The following is a 7,973-nucleotide window of genomic DNA, read 5'->3' as shown; positions in this document are numbered from 1 at the left end:
GCATTAGCCAAATCTGTTAGATTACGGTTTTTTTGTTCGGCAACTCCGTTTGACTGGGGTGAATAGGGAGGCTTCCTCTCATGAATAATACCATGTTCCACACGGAATAAATCAAACTCACTAGAAAAGTACTCTCCACCACGATCAGACCGGACTCGTTTTATTTTCTTCTCTAGTTGGTTCTCAACTTTAGCCTTATTGATTTTAAAGTAGTGTAGAGCCTCATCCTTTGTATTTAACAGATACACGTAGCAAAATCTAGTGGAATCATCAATTAAAGTCATGAAGTATTTCTTTCCACCTAGTCAACACACCATTCATCTCATAGAGATCTGAATGTATGAGCTCTAGTGGTGCCAAGTGTCTCTCCTCCGCAGGCTTGTAAGGCTTACGAGGTTGCTTTGCTTGCACACACGCATGGCACTTAGAGCCTTTGGCTAAAGTGAAACTTGGGATTAGATTCATCTTAGCTAACTGCGTCATATAACCGAAATTTATGTGACAAAGACGTGAATGCCAAACCTCACATTCGTTCACATTAGAATGAATTTGGTTCATGACTTTATTATAGAAATCATCTAGGGAAAGGCGGAACAAACCACCACAATCATATCCTTTTCCAACAAATAGTCCATACTGATATACGACTACTTTGTTAGACTCAAATACTAACTTAAACCCTTCTTTACATAGAAGGGAGCCACTAATGAGATTCTTCTTGATGGCGGGGACATGTTGCATGTTCTTCAGTTGTGTGATCTTTCCCGAAGTAAACTTCAGATCTACGTGCCAACACCATGAACAAAAGCATGCGAGCCGTTCCCCATCAGGACGGAACAATCTCGTGCGACCTGGTAAGAAGAAAACAAAGACACATCAGCACACACATGAATACTGGCCCCAATATCAACCCACCAATCGGTGGACTGACAAAGTGAAAGTACGGTAAACAGATTACCATACCCAGATGCCCCATCATTGTTGCTCAGAGTGACATTGACAGACTTGGTGTCATGTCATGGCTTCTTGTACTTATTTGGGCACTTGTTTGCCCAATGTTCCTCTGAACCACAAGTAAAGCAGCCATCTCTCTTTTTGTCTTTCTTCTTACCCTTCTTCTTAAAGGTAGTATTCTGCTGGACAGAGTTCTTTCCCTTGAACTTGTGGAAGTTCTTCTGCACCACATTGGCGCTAGAAGAACCCTCTGCCCCTTTCACATGTGAGTCCTTTGCTCTCGAGTTCTGCTCAACACTTAGATGACCGATGACATCCTCAACAGAGAATTCACGTCTCAAGTGCTTGAGAGAAGTAGCAAAGTTCCTCCATCCAGGAGGGAGTTTTGCAATAATGCAACCCGCGATAAACTTGTCCGGTAACTCGCTCTTCAGGAGCTCCAGCTCCTTAGCAATGCATTGTATCTCATGGGCATGGTCCAGTATAGAACGGTTATCAACCATTCTGTAATCATGGAACTTCTCCATAGCATACAACTCGCTTCTATCATCGGTTGCGCCAAACTTAGCTTCGAGCGCACCCACAAATTCTTGGCAACGTGCATATGGAGATATGCGTCCACAAGCTTGTCTCTGATCACAGTAAGAACAGCTCCCAGAAAGATGGTGGTTGCCTCCCTAAACGCATTCTCCTGTTCAAGAGCAATCGTTACTATGGGAGATACGCCACCAACTCAGAACACGTTCATTGCTGTGAGCCACAAGATGGTCCTCGTCTGCCAACTCTTAAAATGCGTTCCAGTAAACTTTTCCGGTTTCAGAGTAGCAGCGAAGCCATGAGTCGAAAAGTGCCGAAAATAAGGTTTTTGGATTGATGGAAATATTGGCACTTTCTCGATTAATCTAATCCACGAGTAAATAGTAAACATGGCAAATATAGTATGCATCTCATACCGATACCTAAGCATGTGAGCACGTACAGTACATAGAACCGAAACATCTATGAACAACATATATATGGCTAGCACATGAACGAGCAAATAGGGGATGAACGCGTCATACCCTCCGGTTGGCCAGGCCAACACGGTGGCGGCAACAGCAGCCTCGGCATCGGCCGAGTCCTTCTTCTTGGCAGCTTCATCGTCAGCCATTGAGTCGATGTAGGGAAAGTAGTGGAAGCAAAAGTGGACGGAGACGGGGACGAATCGGGAGCATTCGCGTCGAGACGCTCCCCAAAAACCTTATTGTCATTCTCCCGGGCAGGATCTCAAACGACAGGGTTCCGGAGGCACCTGCTCTCCCAACCAACCATGCACACGGTCGTCGGGATGGGATCACCGGAGGCAGCACAGAGAGAGGAACAGTAGATGACAGCTAGGGTTGTGCGAGAGGGAGTGAGTGAACTGAGTTAGGGTTCACTCCACTGGTCAGCACCTTCTTATATAGGCCGTCAAGTAGATGGGCCTGGGCCAGGCCCACGACCGAGTCCGCGAACAACCCATGGTCTCAATTAATTAACCATTCCTGACCGGTAAAAATAAGCTTCAGCTCGACTCATTCCCACAACCCGCGGCGCACGCGTCATGACGAGGTGAGGCGGGCGACGGAGGAGGAGGAGCGCGCATGTACAGCTCCTATTTCCAAGCTCCCAATTGCAAGTGGTAGAGCAGCCTTTATAAAGAGGTCTCACTCTTCTTACTGTAGCAGTATGGGACTAAACTTCCCACCACTTGCCGTACACATGCATGGGCCTTACAGATTAACCAGGGATTATTGTCTCATATGAGCCTATACCAATCCATAATCCATCATGTACCACCACCAAAATCTACTCTACAATTTTTCTATCATGACCACATCATTGGTTCTTATCCGGATGCTTGCCAATTTTACGGTATGCAATGCAGTTTTGGCAACTCTAGTATATTTGTCTAGTCAATGTTGGTCAACTTTTAGACAAGCAAAACTTTGGTTTTAGGTGGCAAACATGGGCAAAGACCGAACACACCCAAAGCTTTTCCTTAGTTGGCTAAGATTGGCAAGGGAAACGAACTAGATTTGCCAAATAAACATTGGCAAGTCAAAACATTGGCAACCAGCCCCAAAAACATCAGATTCTGGAAAGGGGTAAAATCCATTTTTCGAGCTCTAAAATTTGGCTATAGGTGGAAGATTGGTGTTTGGAAACAACATCAGATTCTGGGAAGATACTTGTTTTGGTACTTCCCGTCCAATTTTGGCCTATTTACTCTATTTGCAACGAGCAAACTAATTGCATTAGAGAGGTTTGAGACGGTCATCAGTTGAAACTTACTTTTAGAAGGAATTTTGACAACAAACTCATGGAACAGTGGTACTAGCTGACTGAGGTAGCTGGGAGTATTGTTCTTACTGATGACATTGACTCGCTTCTTTGACAACCTGAGAACAAAGGACAATACACGACTAGTTCTCTCTATCATGTGATTAATTTTAGAGGGGTTCAACTTGTTTTCATCCCTTGTCTTTGGAAACTTAGAATCCCCCAAAGAATTCATGTTTTCCTCTCGTTGCTTGCTAACACTAAGCTTATGACCAGGGACAACCTAGGAAAAGGTAGATTATAAAACCCTTGATTGTGTTTGCTGTTTTGAACCAAAATCTAGTTTTCATCAGTTCTTTCATTGTGTGGTAGCTAGACAAGTGTGGTCTTTTGTCAAAGACTAGTTCAGTACCACTAGTAGAAAACGGAGCTTTAAACCGGTTTGTAAGGGCCTTTAGTGCCGGTTATGGAACCGGCACTAAAGTGTGGGCACTAAAGCCCCCCCCCTTAGTACCGGTTCGGCACGAACCGGCGCTAAAGTGCCACCACGTGGCGTGAGCTCACACCCTGGTATGCGGGACCTACTAAAGGTTTTTTTTGAATTTTTTTTGAAAATTTTGGGAAAAAATATATTTTTATTTTTAATTTTTCTGAATTATTTGATGATTTAGTCTCTAATCACCTTTCTTAACTGCTCAAGTGTGGATCACTCATTCCAAATCATCTAACTTCCCGACCGGTCACCCATCCCTCTCACTACTCCAACCCAAGCACGCTTAACTTTCGGGTTCTATTCTCCTTCGTTTCCAAGTCTGCACTTGTTGTTTTTCTAACAATAGTAAGATGTTAATCCTATTAACCCTCAGGAGTTTAGCTTGAGCATGAAGTCACACATTTCACCGTTTGAGTTTGAAACTATTATTTTAAAAAAATAGTAATTATTTAGTAATGCTAATATTTCTTGAATAAGTTTGACCATAGTTTGACCACAGTTTGACCATAGTTTGACCAAAATTCAAAAAATTGAAATAATTATTTAGTAACACTAATATTCTTGAATAATTATGTAGTAACATTAATACTTCTTGAATAAGTAGTTTGACCAGATTTAACCAAAATTTTCTAAAAAAACTGAAATTTGACCATATCTTTTTTTCCTTTTGGAATTTGAGGATTCTAAAAAATTCCAAACAGGCCATAGGCAGTCTCCATCGGATGCGGATTTTCGTGCTGAATTTTCTGATATATTATACGTTTTTTTCTGACATCGTATGCAAAAGTTATAGCCGTTTTACATTTTCCCTACACTTTTTGCAAAACATGTCCAAATTTGAGTTTTCAAATTTTCCTAACTAGTAGATGTAGTAATATAACTACCTCTCGAAGGATTTTATTTTTTTGAAGTTTTTATCATTTCCTTTTGATTTTTTTCAAAACTAAAATGGCGACAGGGGGGGGTAGAGTTTGAAAATTGCCCTATAGTGCCGGTTTGTGTCACAAACCGGTACTATAGGTCAGACACCTTTAGTACCGGTTCATGCCACGAACCGGTACTAAAAGTGATCGTGGGACACCGGCCTAACGCCTGCCTGCCACCACCCCTTTAGTACCGGTTCGTGCCACGAACCGGTACTAAAGGTTCAACACGAACCGGCATTAATGCAAATCCGTTCGAACCGGCACTAATGATACCATTAGTACCGGGCCTAAATCAAACCGGCACTAATGTGCTTCACGTTTGACCCTTTTTCTACTAGTGTACCCAGATTAGAGCTGACTTTGAATCGGTAGCTAGATTCTGGGTTTCTAATAACAAGAACTCAGCTCTTAATACTGTTAGTGTTGCTGTAGTCTGGAGCCTTTGGAAATTCAGAAACTCTATTATATTCAATAACACAGTCTGGGTCTCTACAAAACAGGTTCTGAGGCTGATACTGAGAATGATCAAATCCTGGACTGTTTTGTCCTCCAGAACAGAGTGGGATGAGGTCGGAGGCTTTCTCAGGATAGCTAGCGATGTTCATCCAGCGTCCCTTGATGCTTACAAGTGGTTGAAGGCATGCCTTACCCATGATAAAGCCCCGCCGCTAATCGACCCCTGGAGTTGAACAAGCTCAAGATCTCTGATGCCGGTCCCGGACTCGCCTGTCAAGAAGAGGGACACTGGGTGTGAGACCGCAATGGCCAGCGCCATTTCGACGTTCATGGTGTGCTGGTTTCCACAAGCCGTCGCAACACCCCCGATGAAGACCAGAAAATCTTTCCAGGGCCTTGTGTGTGGGCAGTAGTGTTTGTGTTTTCTCTTCTCCTTAGAGCATCTCCAACAGAGTCGCTAAAAGTACCACGCGCTGGAAAAACTACTAATTTAGCACGCGAGAGGGGAAAAAAGCTCTCTAACAGACGCTGCAAAATCCATCCAGTGCGCTGGGAATTTCTGCATGGCGGGCGGGATATTTGGTGCGCGGTGTACAACGCGCTGGACAATCGAGAGACAACGCGCGAAGACCAACTGCCGCCTAAATCTTCCAACTCGCTCCACTCCCTCTGCTCGTCCCGCCTCGAGCTCGCCGCTGCAGCCACTCCTTGCAGCTTGCCGCCGCCAGCCGTCGCCACTCCTCTGCGTGCTCGTCCTCTGCTCGTCCCGGCACGGGGCGGAGCCGCTGCTGCCTTGCAGCTCGTCGGCTGCACCTGGCCGTGTCGAGCTCGCCGGCCAGGAGCACGTGCCGGTTGGGAGCCGCTGCTCCCCTTCTTGATCGGGGCTAACCCGGTGTAGGCCGATCTTTCACGATTGGAGTGGGATCCCTCGAAGAACACGATGAACACGGGGAAGAACGGGGAGAAATCACAAGGGGAAACACTCAAGAACAAGTCCAATCACACATCCACTAGACAATCAAACACACAAGATCCACAAGGTACATGAACAACAAAGAGAAAGATACAAGGTAGAGTTCATCCCAAATCCAAAGGAGATGGGGGCTTGAATCCTAGAAGGATCTTCCCATGAAGGGGGGCTTGAATCCCTCGGGATCTTCTCACATGGAGATCTTGAACTCCATGGGAGTGGTAGTCTCTCTCTCTCAAGAGTAGAGGTAGGAGCAAAGCTCACCTAAGAATGAGCTATCATATTTGCTAACCCTAACTAGGAGGAGGGGGAGGAGTATATATAGTCTTAGCCACGAAGGGGTAAGTGGGAAAGGGATACATGGGCCTTTGGCCCGACTCTGCGCGCAGGCAGGCGCCGGGTGTCTGGGCTGGGGGACGGATGTCCGGCCGTTCGCGGGAGGCCGGATGTCCGGGGCACGGCCGGATGTCCGGGCTGGCGAGGTCAGCCTTGGTGTTCTCTGGATAGGGGGCGCCGGATTTACGGGGTTGGTCACTGGATGTCCGGGCGTTGCTGAGACGCCGGATGTTCGGGCTGGCGCCGGATGTCTTGCTGCTGATGCTTTTGGCCATCTGTTGGGGCCGCTCCTGCGCGGCTGTCCAGGCGCCGGATGTCAAGCCTCTGGCCCGGATGTCCGGCCGCTGTAGCTTCAGCAGCATTGTCTTCATCCACCGTTGCTTCCAGGCTTCCCTCGCGGATGGTGTAGTTGTTCCTTGGCGCTTGCACTCCTCCTCAACATATGTGAAGCTCCGACAATACCTATGCATGCACACAGGAGAAGTGTCAAGTAGTACACCATCCTCGAAGGGGTCAAGTGAGCACATATAAAGGAGAAGATTCACCTTTGAGTATGTGAAGTAGAGGTCGCACGTGTCACTTGCCAAACGGACTCTTGACATGGTGATGACCGTAGGATGCTCCGCATCACTTCTGCTCGTTGCCTTGAGCTTGCCGACCGGGAGTGCGTGCGGAGCTTGCAATTTCAACAGCAAGCTAGCTCGCATGCGATGTCCAACGGCGGAAGATGGTTTGCAAGCTAGCTTGCTCCAACGATTGGGGACCTAATTACATTTTTGTTTTGATCAGTGGACTTATTTGTAAATGTTAGGGACCTATTGTGTAGACATATTTGTGGCGCTCTAGTTTTCAGTGCGTCTGTTGGACTGAATTGGCCACGGCCCGCTAAAATTACTAAAATGACGCCGTAAAGTTATTTTAGCGCGCCACTTTTTTGGGCGTCTTTTGGAGATGCTTTTATGAGCTTTATGAATCCTGCTGCATTAAGCCATACTTGGCCTTTCTTTTTGTTTCCTGCTCAACTGCTCCTCTCAATGAGCTGATGTATGAACCTGTCTGTTTTGATTTTATTCTGGTAATGGAACCGGGGAGGAGCCTTCATGTTCTTTTCGAGAAAAAATATTGGCAACCATCCAACAACCGCTAAAAGTTGGAAAATATTTAAAATCAGTTGGATGATTTGTTGGTTTCATAAGCTGCGTCCGGCGCGGTTCGATCGCTGTGGCGCGAAGCTGCCCACTTATCTGATTTTGACCGCGTAGCCGTGATAGTGGCTAGACACACGTCTGAAGCTAAGTGGTCCCAGTGACTGTTTAACAATTCCATTCCACTTCTACTTTCTCACGTGATGTTTACCCACGTAGCTACGCATGTACGTGATGCTGCAAGTAATCTCAAGAGGAAGCAGGTCGCAAGTAGCAAACAAAGATCCCAGAACACTATTCTTGACTATGGGTGTTTGTTGGATTTGATACTAGCAAGCTCATGGTGCCATGGTTGCTTGGATATAGCAATGCTTTGGGTGTTTGTTGGATTT

The sequence above is a fragment of the Triticum dicoccoides genome, chromosome 7B (assembly GCF_002162155.2).
Source record: "Triticum dicoccoides isolate Atlit2015 ecotype Zavitan chromosome 7B, WEW_v2.0, whole genome shotgun sequence".
NCBI lineage: Eukaryota > Viridiplantae > Streptophyta > Magnoliopsida > Poales > Poaceae > Triticum > Triticum dicoccoides.
The sequence above is the reverse complement of the archived record's forward strand: the minus strand, read 5'-3'. Positions refer to the sequence as shown.